Genomic DNA, 23,298 nt, shown 5'->3' on the forward strand with positions numbered 1-23,298 from the left:
TCACCGACGAACTTAAGAACTCCAAGAAGAACTGCCGCTCCCTCGAGAACGCCTGGCGCAATGACCAGACCACATACAACATGACTGCCCTCAAGCACGCCACCCGCAAACACCACCAGCTGATCGTCACCACCAACAAGACAGCATTCAAAGAATGACTGGACAACAACGCCCACAACAGCAAGGAACTCTTCAGCATCGTCAAAGAGCTCTCCAACCCCAGCACCGGAAACAACGACTTCACTCCCTCGCAAGACCTCTGCGACTCACTCGCCTCGTTCTTCCACCGCAAGATCGCCGAAATACACAACAGCTTTGGCGCACCAACTTTGCACCCAACAACCAAACCAACGCCCCCCACCACCACCCTCTGCGCCTGGACCCCGGTCAGCACCGAAGACACCACCTGCACGATGAACACCATCCACTCCGGATCCCCAACCCACCCCTGCCCCCACCACGTCTTCAACAAGGCTGACTCCATCATCGCACCCCAACTCCGGGACATCATCAAAGCCTCTGTTGGAACCGGCCTCGTGGTGTGGTCCCACTCCTCCTGCATGGCGGGCCCTGGTAGACATCGATCCCTGGCCCTCGGGCGGAAGATACCCCCTCCAACCTTCACAAGAGCCGCCACTTATTGCGACACCGGCTCTCCCCCACCAGAACATGGCGACCCCTACTCTCCCCACGCTGCTGGTCTGATCCCTGTCCCGGGCCACCCTCTCAGGCCCCGGATCCATCTTGGGCCTTCCCCGTCCGGGCCCCGTGGCCTCGGCCCGACCTCGGCCGCGGCCCCAACAAAGCCCCGACATCGAGGCACCAAGATCTGACCAGGTGGTAAAACGGCCACTTGACGGATCAAGGAGGAGGAGAGTTTCGATGGCCCTCCAGCCGTCCCCGGAGCCTGTTTCGATCGCCCACCGGCCTCCCTGGGCGCTGGCTCCACCCTCCTGCTGGGTGTCTGGATACTCTCATCCTTGCCCTTCTGACCCCCAGGTGCGAGGGTCCGGACATCAAAGGACTCCAGACCTACATCTGGGGCATCCCTGGAATGGGTCAGTAGTTGTATCCTGGAGTCGAGAGACCCGAGAAGAACTCACCTACTTCGACCGCTGAAGTCCTCTTTGGAGCCCTGCTGGCGCTGCCGCGGCCCAACCTCGCTGAAACCATCTGTGGAGCCCTGCTGGCGCTGCCTTTGGAGCCCTGCTGGCGCTGCCACAGCCCAACCTCGCTGAAACCATCTTTGGAGCCCTGCTGGCGCTGCCGCGGCCCAACCTCGCTGAAACCATCTTTGGAGCCCTGCTGGCGCTGCCGCGGCCCAACCTCGCTAAAACCATCTTTGGAGCCCTGCTGGCGCTGCCGCGGCCCAACCTCGCTGAAACCATCTTTGGAGCCCTGCTGGCACTGCCGCGGCCCGACCCTAAGGAACCCCCCAGCTCGAGGATTGAGAGCTGAGCGTAGGGTACCCCTGTACCAGGCTGGTACCAAGACTGTCCCGCTACCTTCTTCCCGCCGTTACTAAAGACCTTAAGGATCCCTCGATCCCTTTGTACTTGTATTGCTGAGATAACCTGCCTTAAGTATTGATACAGACGTTAAGAATATATCCTTGTGTGGTGTCCATCTGTAGTGGTGTGTTTGCTCGCCTGTACGATCCTAGGAGAGGAACCTCGCCAGGAGGCCTCTCGACGGCGCTCGGCCCGTTCCAGAAGGAGAGGTGGGTCTCGGGTGGTCGGCCAGACTGCCTCTGCCTCCCCCCCTAAGATCGCCTTTCTAACATTGGTGGCAGCTGTGGGATCCGAGCCAACGCAGATCGTACAGAGAGTGACTCGCCCACTACTGACAGAAACACACTACGACCATGACCACCAAGGAAACCAGACCGACCGCAGAGTTCCAGATGGAACGATTGGAAGACTATAACCACAAAGAATTGAAACAATTCTGCAAGGATCTGGGCATCGCCACCACTGGGCTAAACACAAAGGATTTCAAGTAAGCCCTGCAAACATGGGTAGACACAGGAGCGACGTCACCCCAGAACGAAGATATCACGATCCCAGCTATGCAACCGGAAGCCATCACAACCCCAGCGGAGGAAAGAAATACCAACCTAAACATGGGCCTCTCCCACGAAGACGCCCGAGAACGAGAAAGGAGCCGGCTCCACGAATTGGAGCTGGCCCGACTGCGTCTGGACGGAGAACTACAGCTGGCCGAGAAAAAGATAGCCCTTGAGCAACTACGGCTGCAAGGGGACCTAGAGGAGAAACAAAGGCAGAGGGACTTAGAGGAGAAGAGGCTCGCGTACGAGCACGAGCGTGGTTTAAAAGAACTTGAGATCAAGGCCAAAAACGGGGAGACCAGCGCCTACGGGAACCGGAGCCCACCTCCTGCTGCGGACACAAAGGTCCACATCCCCAAAGATGTAGTCAGAGAATACTGTAAAAACGACGATATACAACAATGGTTTAAGGCCTACGAGGTAGCCATGACCTCACACCCGGTGCCGCAAAAAGACTGGGGTGCCGGGTTGTGGGGGAGGTTCGTCAACGAGGGGAGAGACGCCCTGCTACAGCTCCCCGATGCTGAGGTGACCTCTTACGAACACATGAAAGTCGCCCTCCTTACTAGCTATGGACTCACCCCAGAGATGTACTGGCAGCGATTCCAAGAATGTAAGAGAATCCCCGGTACTACCTGGGTGGAGTATGTGAACTTCTATAGTAGAGCCTTGGAGGAGTGGATCAAAGGCATATCACGACAAATATCTACTGGGGGGTCTTAGGGATGATTTTACAGACCTGCAGGGTGAATATCCCCTATTCACATATACTCAATACAGAACACCCTGGGTCTACATAAGAGAGTGAAAGAGAAGTGAGTCAGCCAAACGAAGCAAAAACTAGGGTACCAGTGTTCCGAGTGGGAGCGAAATATCCTTCTGCCAAGACCCATCAATCACCCAATGTGATGTCTCATCATCTGGGTTTTGGTACAATCCTATCAAGGAAAACCGATCTTGATAATTGATCGGAAAAAATCTTGACTAATAGGTAGACTACGGGATGACTGGTCACCCTACATAGTGCTTGCTAGCGTCCAGAGACTCACTTGGAAAGGTGAGAGGATCAGAAGGATATAGGCAAAAGGCTGTGATATGTGCAGTGCAAAATAAAGTGAAAAAGGTGGTGTTCTAAAAATGACTAAGGAGTACTCATAACAACTTTATTCATCAAGTCCCCTTGCCATTGTTAAAAAAGCCGGATGCTGACGCTCGAGATTTTCAAGACGTCAAACAGGGTGGAAGGTCGACATGTTTCTGCCCTCGCTGAGATCTAACTGTATCGGGCATTCTTCAGGACCAAGCTATAAACAAATACAGCTGCTGCTACAAAGGTGAAAAGTATAATAGTGCAAAATTATAAAGTACAGATACTCCACCGGTAATGTCCAACTTGAGTGATTTGTGGATGCATTAACCTGCCTGACTGACGGCCCGGGGTACCGACGGATAGAGCTGGGCCCCCTTCCCTGAGTAATGTGCCAGGTAGAGGTGAGGGCGACACCCAATTGTTATGGGTTCCGGTTAATGCAGGGTGTTCTGTATTGAGTGGATCAAAGGCAGCCAAGTCACCACCTACGAGCAGCTGTTCAACCTCATTGTATGGGAGCACCTCTCCAACAACTGTTTTGTCGAACTCAGGCAGCATCTCCTTGACAGCATACTGACCGAGCCCCCTAAACTCGCCATCGAAGCCGATTGATGGGAGAGCACCCGGGTCTCCCGGAACTTGATGGGAGACCAAGCCCGAGCCCCCCAAGGGTCCCACCGTCCGCAAGGCGGCAAATGGGGCCAGAACAGGAACCGGGACGCCCCCGTGGTGCCTCCCCCGACCAACACTTTGCCCTCCCTGGCCAGAAGAGGGACCCCCCCAGCACGGCCGGGGCCCCACTCGAACGTTGTCTGCCAGAAATGCCAGCGACCCGGTCACTATGCCAATGACCCCAACTGCCCAATGAACCAGCGATCCAGCACCACCGGTCCGCCAAACCGCCAGATCGCGGCCGCCGCCCTGGGAGAGGAAAGGGGCGAAGAAGAGAGCTATGACGAAGACCAGACCGAGTGGGAGCCCGCCGCCATGTCCCTGGTATGTCTGGGCGAAAGAGACATGGTTCCCCGGGCCCCGCTCCCGGCCAACACTCAGAAGTACAGCCAGTGGCTCACCATCAATGGACACCGGGCCGATGCCCTCCGCGACACGTGAGCCAGCGTGATGGCCGTCCATTGCCACCTGGTGACCCCGGACCAAATCCTGCCCAATGTACTGTGCCCAGCACGGTCCGCAGACAATTCCGAGAGCCTGTGCCAGATGGCCCGAATCCCCTTTGAGTGGGGGGGAGTTTCGGGCATGCTGAAAGTGACTGGCCGGGACGATGCCCCCGTAGACTGCCTCCTCGGGAACGACCTGGAGAGTTCCCCCTGGGCCGACGTTGAGCGGAGAGAGCATCTGGGGATGCTAGGCCTACCTCAGTGGGCCTGCGCGACAACCCGATCCATGGCCGCCCGAGCCGCCAACCCAACAGAAGAACCAGAGTGGCCCGAGCCTCCACCGCCTGCCGTCTCCGAAGACACCGACCCTGAACCCGGTCCACTGGGACCCAGCCGTGAAGAAATTGCCCCGCTCAGCGACCTCCCGGAACTGGTCAATGGCGCCAAGAAGGTGGCCCCACACGAGAGCAGTTCCGTCAAGAACAGAAAACGTGTCCCTTCCTCGAGGGGATCCGACAGCAAGCCGCCGCTCAAAGCACCGGAGACCCCTCGGGGTCCCACTGGGTATATTGGGACAGAGATCTCCTCTACAGTGAGCAGAAGATTGCCAAACTAGTGGCCAGCCGGATACTGGTGGTCCCCCTCCAGTTCAGAGACTTCCTCTTGAATCTGGCACACGATGTGCCCCTCGCCGGGCACCTGGGGCAGGACAAGACAAACAGCCACCTGGTGACCCATTTCTACTGGCCCAAGATGAGTAATGATGTAAGTAATCACTGCCGGACTTGCCCCACCTGCTAAGCCAGCGGGAAGAGCGGCGGATAGCTCAAGGTCCCCCTGCAACCATTTCCAGTCATCAACACCCCCTTCGAGCGGGTGGATCGACATCATGGGACCCCTGGAGCCCCGAACATCTCAAGGTCAACCTTTCATCCTCGTTGTGGTGGACCATGCCACCCGTTATCCCGAAGCCATCCCTCTCTGGACCGTGACAGCTCCCGTGGTGGGCCGGGCGCTGATGGGGATCTTCTCCCGGGTGGGCTTCCCCCGAGAGGTCGTCAGTGACCGGGGTACGAACTTCATTTCCCGCTACATGAAGTCCCTGTGGCAACAATGCGGGGTCACGTACAAATGTATGACCCCCTACCACCCCCAAGGGAACGGACTGGTGGAGCGCTTCAATCGCACCATCAAGGGGATGATCATGGGCCTGGAAGAGCCCCTGCGACGCCAATGGGACGTGTTGCTGCCCTGCCTCCTCTTCGCCTATCGGGAAGTCCCTCCGAAGTCCCTGGGGTGCAGCCCCTTCAAACTATTGTACGGGCACCCCGTCCGGGGTCCCCTAAGCCTGGTCAAAGAAGGCTGGGAGGTGGCCGCCCAAGATGCTCCCCCCGACGTATACCGGTACCTCTTAACCCCCACCGAAACCAGACTCGGCGGTTCCGGGAACTTGCCAAAAACAACCTCGAGGCCAGCCAAGAAGAAATGAAACGCTGGTATGATCAAAACGCCTCTTCCATTGAGTTTGAGCCGGGCCAACAGGTCTGGGTCAAGTCCCCGGTCGAACCATGTGCCCTACAGGACAAGTTGACTGGGCCCTTCAAAGTGGTGGAGCGCAAGAGCCCCGTCACCTACCTGGTGGACATGGAGTCGCCCAGGAACCCCCTCCGGGTCCTCCACGCCAACAGGCTCAAACCTCACTTTGTCCGATCGGAACTTAGCCTCCTGATGGCTACGGATAGTGGGGCCGAAGACGACTCCGAGCCCCTACCGGACCTCCTGAACGCCTCAGAGAAAGACGGCTCCGTGGAGGGAGTCAACCTCTCCTCCGCCCTGACCCCAGAACAACGCTGAGACTGCCAAGAGCTGTTGGGACAATTTGCAGACTTGTTTTCTCTCACCCCCGGAGTCACCCCGTGGTGCGTCCACGATGTCGACACCGGGGACAGCCCGCCTGTGTGGCACCGGGCCCACCGAGTTCCCGATCCAGTTCGGGCCTGCAATCAATCAGAAGTATCCAAGATGCTGGCTCTGGGGGTGGTCGAACCCTCGGACAGTCCGTGGGCCAGCCCTGTCGTCCTGGTCCCCAAGTCCGCCGCCCCTGGTGCTGCTCCCGAACTAAGGTTTTGTGTAGACTACCGGGGATTAAACACCGTCACCCGGACGGACGCCCACCCCATTCCCCGGGCTGATGAACTAATCGACCGCCTGGGGGCGGCGCCGCTACCTAAGCACCTTCGACCTAACCTCCGGCTACTGGCAGATCGGACTCACACCAGGCGCCAAAGAGCGCTCCGCTTTCTCAACCCTGATGGCCACTACCACTTCAGAGCGATGCCCTTCGGGATGAAGAACGCCCCCGCAACGTTCGAGACTGGTCACCCAGACAGCAGTCAGAGCCTTCCTGGGGCTCACTGGGTATTCCCGGCGCTTTGTAAAGAATTATGGCAGTATTGTGGGCCCCCTCACAGAACTCACTTCCAAGAAGCAGCCACAGAAGGTACACTGGACACTCGAGTGTCAGGCCGCATTTGAGACCCTAAAAACAGCGATGTGTACAGCCCCCGTGCTCCAAGCCCCCGATTAGAGCCGGGAATTTGTAGTCCAAACAGATGCCTCCGAGCATGGTGTCGGGGCAGTCCTGTCCCAAATCAACGCCGAAGGAATTGATAAGCCGGTGGCCTTCATCAGCCGGCGCCTGCTGGCCCGAGAGCAGCGCTGGAGCACCATTGAACGAGAGGCCTTTGCCGTGGTGTGGGCCCTCAAGAAACTCCGACCGTACCTCTTCGGCACCCATTTCTGGGTGCAAACTGACCACCGGCCCCTGCAGTGGCTGATGCAGATGCGAGGGGTGAACCCGAAGTTGCTACATTGGTCCATCTCCCTACAAGGGATGGACTTCACTGTGGAGCATCGCCCCAGCAGCGACCACGCCAACGTCGACGGCCTGTCCCGCTTCTTCCGCCTCGGTGAGGAGAACCCCCAAGAAGATGGGTGACTCTCCCTGCCTTCAGCTGGGGGGGACGTGTGTGTTGGAACCGGCCTCGTGGCGTGGTCCCACTCCTCCCGCCTGGCGGGCCCTGGAAGACATTGACCCCTGGCCCTCGGGCTGAAGATACCCCCTCCAACCTTCACAAGAGCCGCCACCCCTGGCGACACCTGCTCTCCCCCACCAGAACATGGCGACCCCTACTCGCCCCACGCTGCTGGTCCGATCCCTGTCCCGGGCCACCCTCTCAGGCCCCTACTCCATCTTGGGCCTTCCCCGTCCAGGCCCCGTGGTCTCGGCCCGACCTCGGCAGCGGCCCCAACAAAGCCCCAACATCGAGGCACCAAGATCTGACCAGGTGGTAAAACGGCCACTTGACGGATCAAGGAGGAGGGGAGTTTCGATGGCCCTCCAGCCGTCCCCGGATGCCTGGTTTTAATCGCCCATCCGGCCTCCCTGGGCGCTGGCTCCACCCTCCTGCTGGGTGTCTGGACACTCTCATCCCAGCCCCTCTGACCCCCAGGTGCGAGGGTCCGGACATCAAAGGACTCCAGACCTATATCTGTGGCAGCCCTGGAATGGGTCAATAGTTGTATCCTGGAGTCGAGAGACCCGAGAAGTCCTCTTTGGAGCCCTGCTGGCGCTGCCGCGGCCCAACCTCGCTGAAACCATCTTTGGAGCCCTGATGGCACTGCCGCGGCCCGACCCTAACGAACCCCCCAGCTCGAGGATTGAGAGCTGAGCGTAGGGTACCCCTGTACCAGGCTGGTACCAAGACTGTCCCGCTACCCCCTTCCCACCGTTACTAAAGACCTTAAGGATCCCTCGATCCCTTTGTACTTGTATTGCTGAGATAACCTGCCTTAAGTAGTGATAAAGACGTTAAGAATATATCCTTGTGTGGTGTCCATCTGTAGTGGTGTGATTGCTCGCCTGTACAATCCTAGGAGAGGAACCTCGCCAGGAGGCCTCTCGACGGCGCTCGGCCCGTTCCAGAAGGAGAGGTGGGTCTCGGGGTGGTCGGCCAGACAGCCTCTGCCTCCCCCCCTAAGATCGCCTTTCTAACAGCCTCCTTCAACACCGCCACCTTCCCGGAAAGCTGGAAGCACGCCGAGATCAGCGCCCTCCTGAAGAAACCAACAGCGGACCCCTCCGACCTCAAGAACTTCTGCTCCATCTCGCTCCTCCCTTTTCCCGCCAAAGTCATCGAGAAGACAGTCAACAGACAGCTTGCCGCCTTCCTCGAGACAAACGGATCCCTCGACCACTGGCAGTCCGGCTTTCGAGCCAACCACAGCACCGAGACCGCCCTCATCGCAGCCACTGACCACATCAGATCCCTGCTCGACAACGGGGAAACAGCGGCCCTCATCCTCCTGGACCTCTCCGCAGCGTTCAACACTGTCTGTCACCGCACCCTAGTGCAGCGCCTCAGCAACATCGGAATCCAAGAGAAGGCACTGGAGTGGATCATCTCGTTCCTCGCCGGAAGAACCCAGAGAGTCCGCCTCCCCCCGTTCAGATTCGAGGCCACCGAAGTCATCTGCGGCGTACTACAAGGATCATCGCTCAGCCCCACCCTCTTCAACGTGTACATGAGCCCTCTCGCAGCCATCGCACGCCAACACAACCTCAACATCATCTCCTACGCCAACGACACCCAGCTGATCCTCTCCCTCAACAACGACCCAGCCACCGCCAAAACCAGCCTACATGAAGGAATGAAAGACGTCGCCGAATGGATGAAGAACAGCCGCCTGAAACTGAACTCAGACAAGACGGAAGTCCTCATCCTGGGATCATCGCCCTCTGCCTGGGACGACTCCTGGTGGCCCCCTATCCTGGGCTCCACCCCAAGCCAACGGACCATGCACGTAACCTGGGCTTCATTCTGGACTCCTCCCTCTTGATGACCAGACAAGTCAACACCGTCTCATCCTCGTGCTTCAGCACCCTGCGCATGCTCCGAAAGATCTTCCGATGGATCCCCACCGAAACCAGGAAGACGATCACCCAGTCACTTGTCACCAGCCGATTGGACTACGGAAACACCCTCTACGCCGGAACCACAGCCAAACTTCAGAAAAGACTCCAACGCATCCAGAACGCCTCTGCATGACTCGTCCTGGACATCCCCCGACACAGCCACATCTCCGGCCACCTTAAAGACCTGCACTGGCTCCCCGTCAGCAAAAGGATCACGTTCAGACTCCTCACCCACGCACACAAGGCTCTCCACGACTTGGGCCCCATGTACCTCAACAACCGCCTGACCTTCTACACGCCCACCCGCCAGCTACGGTCCACCAGCCTCGCCCTCGCCGCCGTTCCACGCATCCGCAGAGCCACTGCCGGAGGAAGATCCTTCTCCTACATGGCAGCCAAGACATGGAACTCCCTCCCCATCCACCTTCGACTAACTCAGGACCACCTCTCCTTCAGGAAGCAACTCAAGACCTGGCTTTTCGAGCAGTAGCGGACCCCCCCCCCCAAACCCCCCCCAGAGCGTTGAGAGACCCTTCTGGGTGAGTAGCTCGCTATACAAATGCCTTGATTGGATTGGATTGGATTGTGCCAGTGTTATGTTTTCCGGAGGGTTTGTGCCAGTGCTGTGTGTTCGGGAGGGTGTTTGCCAGTTCTCTGTACTCGGAGGGTGTGTGCCAGTGCTGTGTACTTGGGAGGGTGCTGTGTACTCCGGAGGGTGTGTGCCACTGTTGTGTACTCTGGAGGTTGTGTGCCCGTGCTGTGTACTCAGGAGGGTGCTGTGTGCTCCAGAGAGTGTGTGCCAGTGCTGTGTGCTCGGGAGCATGTGTGCCAGTGCTGTGTACTCAGGAGGGTGTGTGTCAGTGCTGTGCACTAGGGAGGGTGTGTACCAGTGCTGTGTGCTCCGGAGGGTGTTTGCCAGTGCTGTGTGCTCCGGAGGGTGTTTGCCATTGCTATGCGCTCCGGAGGGTGTGTGCCAGTGCTGTGTGCTCCGGAGGGTGTGTGCCAGTGATGTGTGCTCCGGAGGGTGTTTGCCAGTGCTATGTGCTCCGGAGGGCGTGTGCCAGTGCTGTGTGCTCCGGAGGGTGTGTGCCAGTGCTGTGTGCTCCGGAGGGTGTTTGCCAGTGCTATGTGCTCTGGAGGGTGTGTGTCAGTGCTGTGTGCCAGTGCTGTGTGCCGGAGGGTGTGTGCCAGTGCCATGCTCTCCAGGTGGTGTGTGCCAGTGCTGTGTGCTCCGAAGGGTGTGTGCCAGTACTGTGTGCTCCGGAGTGTGTGTGCCAGTGCTGTGTGCTATGGAGGGTGTTTGCCAGTGCTCTGTGCTCCGGAGGATGTGTGCCAGTGCTGTGTGCTCTGGAGGGTGTGTGCCAGTGCTGTGTGCCGGAGGGTGTGTGCCAGTGCCATGCTCTCCGGATGGTGTGTGCCAGTGCTGTGTGCTTCGGAGGGTGTTTGCCAGTGCTATGTGCTCCGGAGGGTGTGTGCCAGTGCTGTGTGCTCCGGAGGGTGTGTGCCAGTGCTCTGTGCTCCGGAGGGTGTATGCCAGTGCTGTGCACTCTGGTGTGTGCCAGTGCTGTGTACTCCGGAGGGTGTGTGCCAGTGCTGTGTACTCGGGGGGGGGGGGTGTGTGCCAGTGCTGTGTGCTCCGGAGGGTGTATGCCAGTGCTGTGTACTCTGGTGTGTGCCAGTGCTGTGTACTCCGGAGGGTGTGTGCCAGTGCTGTGTACTCGGGGGGGGGGGGGTGTGCCAGTGCTGTGTGCTCCGGAGGGTGTGTGCCAGTGCTGTGTGCCGGAGGGTGTGTGCCAGTGCCATGCTCTCCGGATGGTGTGTGCCAGTGCTGTGTGCTCTGGAGGGTGTGTGCCAGTGCTGTGTGCCGGAGGGTGTGTGCCAGTGCCATGCTCTCCGGATGGTGTGTGCCAGTGCTGTGTGCTCCGGAGGGTGTGTGCCAGTGCTGTGTGCTCCGTAGGGTGTGTGCCAGTGCTGTGTACTCTGGTGTGTGCCAGTGCTGTGTACTCCGGAGGGTGTGTGCCAGTGCTGTGTACTCTGGTGTGTGCCAGTGCTGTGTACTCCGGAGGGTGTGTGCCAGTGCTGTGTGCTCCGGAGGGTGTGTGCCAGTGCTCTGTGCTCCGGAGGGTGTGTGCCAGTGCTGTGTACTCTGGTGTGTGCCAGTGCTGTGTACTCCGGAGGGTGTGTGCCAGTGCTGTGTACTCTGGTGTGTGCCAGTGCTGTGTACTCCGGAGGGTGTGTGCCAGTGCTGTGTACTCTGGTGTGTGCCAGTGCTGTGTACTCCGGAGGGTGTGTGCCAGTGCTGTGTACTCTGGTGTGTGCCAGTGCTGTGTACTCCGGAGGGTGTGTGCCAGTGCTGTGTACTCTGGTGTGTGCCAGTGCTGTGTACTCCGGAGGGTGTGTGCCAGTGCTGTGTACTCTGGTGTGTGCCAGTGCTGTGTACTCCGGAGGGTGTGTGCCAGTGCTGTGTACTCTGGTGTGTGCCAGTGCTGTGTGCTCCGGAGGGTGTGTGCCAGTGCTGTGTACTCTGGAGGGTGTGTACTCTGGTATGTGCCAGGGCTGTGTACTCCGGAGGGTGTGTGCCAGTGCTGTGTACTCCGGAGGGTGTGTGCCAGTGCTGTGTACTCTGGTATGTGCCAGTGCTGTGTACTCCGGAGGGTGTGTGCCAGTGCTGTGTGCTCCGGAGGGTGTGTGCCAGTGCTGTGTGCTCCGGATGGTGTGTGCCAGTGCTGTGTGCTCCGGAGGGTGTGTGCCAGTGCTGTGTACTCCGGAGGGTGTGTGTCAGTGCTCTGTGCCGGAGGGTGTGTGCAGTGCTGTGTGCTCCGGAGGGTGTGTACTCTGGTATGTGCCAGTGCTGTGTGCTCCGGATGGTGTGTGCCAGTGCTGTGTGCTCCGGAGGGTGTGTGTCAGTGCTCTGTGCCGGAGGGTGTGTGCAGTGCTGTGTGCTCCGGAGGGTGTGTACTCTGGTATGTGCCAGTGCTGTGTGCTCCGGATGGTGTGTGCCAGTGCTGTGTGCTCCGGAGGGTGTGTGCCAGTGCTCTGTGCTCTGGAGGGTGTGTGTCAGTGCTCTGTGCCGGAGGGTGTGTGCCAGTGCTGTGTACTCCGGAGGGTGTGTGCCAGTGCTGTGTGCTCCGGAGGGTGTGTGCCAGTGCTGTGTACTCTGGAGGGTGTGTACTCTGGTATGTGCCAGTGCTGTGTACTCCGGAGGGTGTGTGCCAGTGCTGTGTACTCCGGAGGGTGTGTGCCAGTGCTGTGTACTCTGGTATGTGCCAGTGCTGTGTACTCCGGAGGGTGTGTGCCAGTGCTGTGTGCTCCGGAGGGTGTGTGCCAGTGCTGTGTGCTCCGGATGGTGTGTGCCAGTGCTGTGTGCTCCGGAGGGTGTGTGCCAGTGCTGTGTACTCCGGAGGGTGTGTGTCAGTGCTCTGTGCCGGAGGGTGTGTGCAGTGCTGTGTGCTCCGGAGGGTGTGTACTCTGGTATGTGCCAGTGCTGTGTGCTCCGGAGGGTGTGTGCCAGTGCTCTGTGCTCCGGAGGGTGTGTGTCAGTGCTCTGTGCCGGAGGGTGTGTGCCAGTGCTGTGTACTCCGGAGGGTGTGTGCCAGTGCTGTGTGCTCCGGAGGGTGTGTGCCAGTGCTGTGTACTCCGGAGGGTGTGTGCCAGTGCTGTGTGCTCCGGAGGGTGTGTGCCAGTGCTGTGTGCTCCGGATGGTGTGTGCCAGTGCTGTGTGCTCCGGAGGGTGTGTGCCAGTGCTGTGTACTCCGGAGGGTGTGTGTCAGTGCTCTGTGCCGGAGGGTGTGTGCAGTGCTGTGTGCTCCGGAGGGTGTGTACTCTGGTATGTGCCAGTGCTGTGTGCTCCGGAGGGTGTGTGCCAGTGCTCTGTGCTCCGGAGGGTGTGTGTCAGTGCTCTGTGCCGGAGGGTGTGTGCAGTGCTGTGTGCTCCGGAGGGTGTGTGCCAGTGCTGTGTGCCGGAGGGTGTGTGCCAGTGCCATGCTCTCCGGATGGTGTGTGCCAGTGCTGTGTGCTCCGGAGGGTGTGTGCCAGTGCTGTGTGCTCCGTAGGGTGTGTGCCAGTGCTGTGTACTCTGGTGTGTGCCAGTGCTGTGTACTCCGGAGGGTGTGTGCCAGTGCTGTGTACTCTGGTGTGTGCCAGTGCTGTGTACTCCGGAGGGTGTGTGCCAGTGCTGTGTGCTCCGGAGGGTGTGTGCCAGTGCTCTGTGCTCCGGAGGGTGTGTGCCAGTGCTGTGTACTCTGGTGTGTGCCAGTGCTGTGTACTCCGGAGGGTGTGTGCCAGTGCTGTGTACTCTGGTGTGTGCCAGTGCTGTGTACTCCGGAGGGTGTGTGCCAGTGCTGTGTACTCTGGTGTGTGCCAGTGCTGTGTACTCCGGAGGGTGTGTGCCAGTGCTGTGTACTCTGGTGTGTGCCAGTGCTGTGTACTCCGGAGGGTGTGTGCCAGTGCTGTGTACTCTGGTGTGTGCCAGTGCTGTGTACTCCGGAGGGTGTGTGCCAGTGCTGTGTACTCTGGTATGTGCCAGTGCTGTGTACTCCGGAGGGTGTGTGCCAGTGCTGTGTACTCTGGTGTGTGCCAGTGCTGTGTGCTCCGGAGGGTGTGTGCCAGTGCTGTGTACTCTGGAGGGTGTGTACTCTGGTATGTGCCAGTGCTGTGTACTCCGGAGGGTGTATGCCAGTGCTGTGTACTCCGGAGGGTGTGTGCCAGTGCTGTGTACTCCGGAGGGTGTGTGCCAGTGCTGTGTGCTCCGGAGGGTGTGTGCCAGTGCTGTGTGCTCCGGATGGTGTGTGCCAGTGCTGTGTGCTCCGGAGGGTGTGTGCCAGTGCTGTGTACTCCGGAGGGTGTGTGTCAGTGCTCTGTGCCGGAGGGTGTGTGCAGTGCTGTGTGCTCCGGAGGGTGTGTACTCTGGTATGTGCCAGTGCTGTGTGCTCCGGATGGTGTGTGCCAGTGCTGTGTGCTCCGGAGGGTGTGTGTCAGTGCTCTGTGCCGGAGGGTGTGTGCAGTGCTGTGTGCTCCGGAGGGTGTGTACTCTGGTATGTGCCAGTGCTGTGTGCTCCGGATGGTGTGTGCCAGTGCTGTGTGCTCCGGAGGGTGTGTGCCAGTGCTCTGTGCTCTGGAGGGTGTGTGTCAGTGCTCTGTGCCGGAGGGTGTGTGCCAGTGCTGTGTACTCCGGAGGGTGTGTGCCAGTGCTGTGTGCTCCGGAGGGTGTGTGCCAGTGCTGTGTACTCTGGAGGGTGTGTACTCTGGTATGTGCCAGTGCTGTGTACTCCGGAGGGTGTGTGCCAGTGCTGTGTACTCCGGAGGGTGTGTGCCAGTGCTGTGTACTCTGGTATGTGCCAGTGCTGTGTACTCCGGAGGGTGTGTGCCAGTGCTGTGTGCTCCGGAGGGTGTGTGCCAGTGCTGTGTGCTCCGGATGGTGTGTGCCAGTGCTGTGTGCTCCGGAGGGTGTGTGCCAGTGCTGTGTACTCCGGAGGGTGTGTGTCAGTGCTCTGTGCCGGAGGGTGTGTGCAGTGCTGTGTGCTCCGGAGGGTGTGTACTCTGGTATGTGCCAGTGCTGTGTGCTCCGGAGGGTGTGTGCCAGTGCTCTGTGCTCCGGAGGGTGTGTGTCAGTGCTCTGTGCCGGAGGGTGTGTGCAGTGCTGTGTGCTCCGGAGGGTGTGTACTCTGGTATGTGCCAGTGCTGTGTGCTCCGGAGGGTGTGTGCCAGTGCTCTGTGCTCCGCAGGGTGTGTGTCAGTGCTCTGTGCCGGAGGGTGTGTGCCAGTGCTGTGTACTCCGGAGGGTGTGTGCCAGTGCTGTGTGCTCCGGAGGGTGTGTGCCAGTGCTGTGTACTCCGGAGGGTGTGTGCCAGTGCTGTGTGCTCCGGATGGTGTGTGCCAGTGCTGTGTGCTCCGGAGGGTGTGTGCCAGTGCTGTGTACTCCGGAGGGTGTGTGTCAGTGCTCTGTGCCGGAGGGTGTGTGCAGTGCTGTGTGCTCCGGAGGGTGTGTACTCTGGTATGTGCCAGTGCTGTGTGCTCCGGAGGGTGTGTGCCAGTGCTCTGTGCTCCGGAGGGTGTGTGTCAGTGCTCTGTGCCGGAGGGTGTGTGCAGTGCTGTGTGCTCCGGAGGGTGTGTACTCTGGTATGTGCCAGTGCTGTGTGCTCCGGAGGGTGTGTAGTCGGGCGGGTGTGTGCCTTCCAGTGCACAAGCAGCGGTGCCTGGTTTATGCATCGGTTGGTCGCCTTCGGGCCTTCTCTTGTTTGCACAATCCCAGCAATGTGTCTGCCATAGTTTGCAGGTCAGTGTGACAGGTCAGCGCAGCTGGTGTGCTTGTAACTGCTCTCAGAATGTCGCCGCCGCAGGGCACGACCCGGACATGTGGGCCAACTCCGTATCTAGTTCAGGTGGCGGGGGGTGGGGGGGGCGGGAGTGTTGGGGGTGGGGGGTGAAACATTGTTTGCAGGCTAGCGGGGGGTAAGATACGACCTGTGTGGTATATTATGTTAGACGAATTTAAATTTGCAGGACCCAAGTCCTAAAAAAAAGAAGTAGGGGGACTAACATAGTTAGGCAGTATGCAAGTGACATCACAGCGCGCGACATCACTAAGCATGATATCACGGCTATTGACAACATGTGGCATCACAGAAATTGACATCATAGGAAGTTGCATCACAAGCCACGACTTCAATATGTACATGTAATGTAAAGCGCTCTGACACTCTGCTTTGGGAAGAGTAGCACTACACAAGAAAACAAATGGTGGTACTTAAATTATTTCAACGATTCCTCAGGGGTAGTAAGCGCTATATAAATGCTATTTATTTTGTGTAAATACTGGGAGAGACCTACACATCTGACAATCTTACAGTGCGTGTATATCTCCTAAACAGAGCCTGAAAAAGTGAAAATCTGCCTCTCTTAAGTGTGTGTGAAGTGCTAACCTTTGTTTACCCTCTGTTGCATTTGCATTTGGGTGTGAGGCTCCAGACTGCTTCCAGCCAAGAGACTGGAACAAAAGGAGGCCTGATGACCCCTCTGACTCAGCCTTTGTTATGGGCCCAGCAGGAGGCTTTTAGTAGTAGTAAAGTTAGGAATCCTAACTTTACTACTACTAAATGCCTTTTGTGAATACCGAAAGTCGTAAAGTTCGGATTTTGTTTCATGTTACTTTAGGGAATCGGGTCCGCCGATGTTAATTCTAAAGGGTCCTTGTCTGGTTTGGCCAGTGACACCAATAGGGATTCCCGCAGGGACTGCGGAAGGCGCCTTCATCGAGGGCAGTCTGGTATACCTCTAAAAGTTTTGAGGCTATGATTGACTCATAGGCTTTGTAAAACTCAATGGGGTCTTTCACATGCCCCTAATTGCCCACATATGTCTTGTAATGTGATGGGGTTCATCATCTCACTTTCCAATGGGTCGAGAGTAGGTACTGTGAGATCTCGTAGGAAGTCTAGGATATGGGTTTGACGTTCTACAAATTGGGGGATCATACAGTCTCCGGTATTACGCTGTGGAGGCCTTGCGTATGTCCGATTGCCTAGTGAGTGTGCAAGCTGGGGTTTATGTAAGTCAGGTTAGCATCTGTACTACCATTTTACCACTCGAACAGGCTATTTTGTATTATAATCGAAACTGTTATTTTATCATTTACGAGAAATGGACCTTGGTAAGTTACGTTCCTTAAATGCTGAAATCTTGCTCATTAATGCATGCCTTTTCTGTTACATCCTTCTCCCACCTGTCTAGTGGGAAGGATAAGCCAGACGACCTTGGGCGTAGATAACTTGTGCCAGGCTGCGGAATCGAAACATATGTTCTTTATCCCCATTGTATTACGACAGCTACCAGTGTTTTTCCATAGTAGGCTGGTCTTTGTGGGTTCCGCAGCATACACAATGTAACTTTATCCGTGATGGAGTTAGTTCCTCGTCAGCCACCAGAGGAGGCGGGTCAAATTGGACTTCACTGCAGTGTACTTTGTGAATAAACTAGTTTGCTTGTATTCTCTTCTGTCTCATCGACTCTTAATTCTTGGAAGGCAAGAGGAGGTCGAGAGTGATCCGGTGGCACTAGTTTGGTCACTTCCTTCAAATCTCCACATGGGGAGCAGTGGCGCGGAGCCCCCACCTAAGATGGATCTGTAGTGGGTTATGATTACCGTTACTTGTACCTGTAATGTATGGTGGTAAAAAATATGATCTATTCTAACAAACAAGTTGTATGGGGTAGAATAATAGGAGTACTTCTAGTCCCTGGATGTAATACTCGCCAACTATCATGTAGTGACCACGGACCGATCCACTGCATAAGGCGAGCTGCTGCAGACACAACCGGAGAGGTTGGTAATGAGGGTGGGAGCGGTCTAAGTGCATTGAAAGGATGGAATTGAAGTCACCACCATTATCTAGGAAATGTGGATTCACCTGGTAAGAGCAAGGGATAGACGTGCCAGAAACACTGGTTGGGCAGTATTTGGTGCATAAACACTTCCCAGCATCCAGTAGGCCTTCCCCTAAGACATAGCGCCTCTGTGGGTCTGTGTCTGCCATAATTTTCCGGAATGGGACCCCTGGCTGAATCCATATAAGCTCTCCCTTTGCAAACCCAGGATCAGTGGTGCTGAAGCATTGCCCTCACCAGCGCTTTTGTAATAGGGCCTCCTCACTTTCTGCTATGTGAGTTTCCTGAAGTAACGCTATCTGCTCCCCTGCGCCTCCTCACTTACTGTTGCACTGCACGCCGCTTGCTCGTTGTCCTCATTCTCCTGACGCTCCAGGTTACAACTCCTTTTCTAGCTATTCCAGTCTGTGTGGTGTAGGGTGGGAAGGGGAAGGAGGGGAACTAGTCCGCAGTGTAGTGGGGGTGTAATGGAGGGGGGTTTCCAATCTGTATAGATGTCATGCCATATGGGAAGCCACCATAATTAGCTGGGGTTGTTCTATTTGTGTAATCTGTGCAACATAAACTAATAGTAATCCACTATAGTTCCAACCCAGGGCGGTACCCAATGGGGTGACAGCCCAAACAGTTAATTAAACATCCCATGATGAGGTCCTCAAAGACACTCTCACATTTGACAGTACTAGCTTAGCGAAGAAGTCGTCAGGGGCGAGAGCCCTGTATTCTTCGACCCTCGCCTCTCCTCATGGTCACCATGTCATGCATCGACATCCAGCCTTGACCATTAGCTATTCCATACGAAGGAGTCTCAGCGATGACTGGTGTCATAGTGAGTTCCACCCTCAGTTCCTCAGTCCCAGGAGCAGTGGTTGTCCAGCCACCAGTTCTTATCAAACTTTATGAGCTCCTGTCTTTCCTAAATCATGTTGATAGCGGTCTATGGTATGAAGTCCAGGAACATCAGTTACACTGTGCTGCTACAGGAGTCTCTCGAACCTATGTCGGTGGTCAGTGCAGGTGGAGAGAGGCATCCCACCCACCAGGAAGAGGCTCTAGTCAATGCCTAGGAATGCTCTTCCTGCACCTGGTCTAGTGTGGGAGTGCTTTTTATCTGCTGTGACTGGTGACCTATATCCTGCCATCCACCTCTCCGCCCCACTCTACCTGCCCGGGGCCTCCGTGAAGGCCATGACGATGCCTCCGCCTCAAATTGGCGCTGCTCAACCCAGTCCCAAGCATCTGAGGGTTCAACAAAGAAATAACTGGTATTGTACGCCATCACATTTAATTTAGCTGGGAAATAGCAGGGTCTACTTCAGGCCGTCCGTTTCGGAGTTTTTGTTTCAGGCCGGCGAAAGAGGCTCTCCTGCGTTGCACTGTCATTGGGTAATCAGGGAATATGTAGATTTGCTCATTGTCATGGACTTTCAGGTCTGCTGTGCGTTTCACCCGTAATATAGCTTCTTTGTCCTAATAGCTCATTACACGTGCCACCACAGGTATGGGGGTGGCTCCCATCGGAGGCTTCTTGGCCGGGACTCGATAGGGACATTCAAGAAAGAAATGCGGGCACAGTTAAACATGCAGCACTATCTGGATTAGCTATGTTTCAAAGAATTTCACCGGGTCCGACCCCTCAGCCCTTCAGGGAATCCTACGATCCTGAGATTATTTAGGCAGGAGTGCCCTTCAGAGTCTTCTGCCCTGTTTTCAAGTTCCTGTAGATTTGCAGTAAGCAATTGTACTTTTGTAATCAATTCAGACATTTTGGGATGAATTTCAGCTATGGCAGTTTTCAAGGTGCCGATCCGCGTAGACAATTTCCTCTGACCCTCCCTGAGAAATCATATTTCAATCATCATCAACTCTGTCTCTTAGTTCTTCCCTGATTTTGGCAATGGCTTCCAGAATTTTGTAAAATTTCATGTCCGTGGCCATCAAGGGTATCCCCTCCGGTCTGGTCTCTGGGTCAGGGCGATCCATTATGTTCGCAGGTTTGCGCCCCCTCGACTGGGAACTTGTGTAGCCTCTTCTCCCCATGCCGCTGATGGTGTCAAATATCTATGCTCAAGTGAGAGGCTTCTGGGCTCCCCACCATCACAGTCTGGGCCAAAGTACTCTCACCAGGCATCTAGGCCCAGGTCTGCATTACCCCTTGGTGCCACAGCGCAGTCTGACAATAGGGCCACACGTGCAACCAGGACTCACACCCCTTTGCCAGCTAGGGCTAAGTGTACAAGTCTTTTGTATGCACTCCACAGTGCACGCTTGTAAGCCCTTATCAGGGGACTAAGGGTTGCTCCTCTTTATCCGGCACAATCTCAGTACCCATGTGTCGCCCTTTTCAAGCCCAGATCCAGACGGAACCGACTCCCTCCGCACTCCACATCCCTCCAGGCGCGCAGTGGGCTTGAGCATTCCGGGCCTTATTCTGTACTCAGTCTCTGAGGGGGGAAGAGTGCAGAGCCTGCAGACTCACTTTTGTATACTACTCACCACTACAATCCCTCGGTGCCTTATGCAACACCAGGGAGTCTGCAGGTGGGGCAGAACACCCATAATTGCTCCAGTCGCAGCGGGGGAAAAGGAAGGGGTTGGGATAGTGCCGCCCGCTTATTCTCTGCGGTGCTGGTCAGGCGGAAGAGCATCACAGCTCTTCCACCCCCGGCCGCCTCCAAGCTGGGAAATTGCACTTCGAGGAGGCAGTCGTCCATCTGCCCTTGCAGAAATCCTGCAGTACAGCTGCATAGTTTGCCTATCCCACGGCCTCTGAGGCGTCGCCCACACACATGCGTGGGCAAGGCTGAAGTGGTTCTCGGCTGCTCAAATACGGTTTCTGTAGCCTTATATTGGCACCAGCCAATGCCATTGCATTACCACGTCTCGCTTGGCTATATTCCCAGGCTGTACATACCTGGGGTCCTGCAACGTTTCCCAGATCGTGGGTCTTGGGCGCTGAGCTGTTCTATCTCGCATACGACATCTTCAGTGGTTTGGCCACGGCCCCCCAAAAGCAGTTTGTTCTTAGAGATGTACAAAGTCTATCTCAGACTAAGAGGGTGTACCTCAACACATAGAAGCCTACAATAAAGTACAAAATTCAGTCACAATAGTTGGCTTACTTTAGCTCTCAATAGGCGGCCTATCTGATTAGAAAATCCCTAATCTCAATGGAAGAGAGCCCTCCATCTAAGACACTCTAGCTGAATGAATGATGTATTTATCACTTAAAATAGTGTACCTCTATATGCAACAAAATATGTAATGTACGATGGTGTATGGCATATTACCTTGCATAGATGATATATATACACCAAAGTCTACGCAAGGAAAGTAGTCAAAGTGTCTCAATCAAGGACTGTTTATCTCACAATAAGGTAATCTATCTCAATGAAAGAATAGTTCCTCTGAAGATAAGATACTCCCTCTCAGTCAAAGTGAGTTGTGTATATCAAAGGATCAAAGGCAGCTAATAGAAGGTAAGAGAGTCCATCTTGAAGTAAGACAGTCTATTTCGATGGAAGAGAGTTTATTGATTGGAACAGAGCCCATAGTAATGGAAGCTGGTTCATTATGAGTCTCTCTCTAGGGACATACATCTGTTTTGAAGGATGTACTCCATCTCATCAGAGAAAGTCTATCTCAATAAACGGATGCATGACGTTACGACGCGGTCTTTACACCGCACTACCATTACAACGCTGGTTTTACAACGCAAGTCGTTACCACGACTTGCGCTGTAGGGTGCTGGACTTAGGAATAGTATAATTTACTATTCCAACTCTAGCCTACATACAGTAGGGAAGGTGTTGGAATAGTAAATCTACTATTGCTTAGCCTAGAGCTCCCTCCAGCGCAAGTCGTGGTAACGTAAAAGCAGCATTGTAATGGTAGTGCGGTGTAAAGACCGCGTCGTAATGGATGTTCCCCGAATAAACAGCAGCCTATCTCAGTACCCCAGAGTTTGGCTTGATAAATGATAGTCTATATTAAAGAGCAACAGTACCCCTTTAGTTAGAAGGTCATGGCAACTGAGGAGTGTCTAGAGTCTTTATCAGTGAAGGAAGGTGCATCTCAATGGAAGAAGGGCTGTCTTAATGCGGGTGGGTATGTCTTGATGGAAGAGAGTCTGTGTCAATAGAGAATGGTATATCTTGTTACAAGTGAGCATTACTTACTGGATAAGGGTACATTTTTATGGAAAACAGCTTTTCTCAATGGGGGAAGGTACATCTTGATGGAAGAGAATATTTCTCCTTGGAGGATGGTACATCTTGATAGAATAGAGTGTGTCTCAGTGCAGTAGGCTACATCTTAGTGGAAGAGGTTCTGTCTCGATGTAGGTAGGGACATCTTGATGGATATGGAGGAGAGGCTGTGTCAAGGAGGCTGGTGGATCTTGATGGAAGAGAGGCTCTGTCAATGGAGCAGGGCACATCTTGTTGGAAGAGAGTCTGTGTCAAAGAGGATGCTACATCTTGATGGAAGAAAGTCTGTGTCAAGGAGGATGATACATCTTGATGGAAGAGAGTCTGTGTCAAAGGAGAATGATACATCTTGATGGAAGAGAGTCTGTGTCAATGGAGGATGATACATCGTAATGGAAGAGAGTCTGTGTCAAGGAGGCTGGTGCATCTTGATGGAAGAGAGGCTCTGTCTATGGAGGATTGTCCATCTTGATGAAAGAGCGTCTGTATCAATGAAGGATGGTACATCTTGATGGAAGATAGTCTGTGTCAATGGAGGATGGTACATCTTGATGGAAGAGAGTCTGTGTCAAGGAGGATGATACATCTTAATGGAAGAGAGTCAGTGTCAATGGAGGATGATACATCTTAATGGAAGAGAGTATGTGTCAATGGAGGATGATACATCTTGATGGAAGAGAGTCTGTGTCAATGGAGGATGGTACATCTTGACGGAAGGGAGTCTGTGTCAAGGAGGCTGGTGCATCTTGATGGAAGAGAGGCTCTGTCAATGGAGGAGGGCACATCTTGATGGAGGAGAGTTTGTGTCAAGGAGGATGATACATCTTGATGGAAGAGAGTCTGGGTCAATGGAGGATGATACAACGTAATGAAAGAGTGTCTGTGTCAAGGAGGCTGGTGCATCTTGATGGAAGAGAGGCTCTGTCAATGGAGGAGGGCACATCTTGATGGAAGAGAGTCTGTGTCAGTGGAGGATGATACATCGTAATGGAACAGAGTCTGTGTTGAGAAGGATGATACATCTTGATAAAAGAGAGTCTGTGTCAATGGAGGATGATACATCGTAATGGAACAGAGTCTGTGTCGAGAAGGATGATACATCTTGATGGAAGAGAGTCTGTGTCGAGGAGGATGATACATGTTGATGGAAGAGAGTCTGTGTCGAGGAGGATGATACATGTTGATGGAAGAGAGTCTGTATCAAGGAGGATGATACATCTTGATGGAAGAGAGTCTGTATCAAGGAGGATGATACATCTTGATGGAAGAGAGTCTGTGACAATGGAGGATGATACATCTTGATGGAAGAGAGTCTGTATCAAGGAGGATGATACATCTTGATGGAAGAGAGTCTGTATCAAGGAGGATGATACATCTTGATGGAAGAGAGTCTGTGACAATGGAGGATGGTACGTCTTGATGGAAGAGACTCTATGTGAAGGAGGATGATACATCTT

This window comes from Lissotriton vulgaris, chromosome 2_2 (genome assembly GCF_964263255.1).
Source record: "Lissotriton vulgaris chromosome 2_2, aLisVul1.2, whole genome shotgun sequence".
In the NCBI taxonomy this organism is placed as follows: domain Eukaryota; kingdom Metazoa; phylum Chordata; class Amphibia; order Caudata; family Salamandridae; genus Lissotriton; species Lissotriton vulgaris.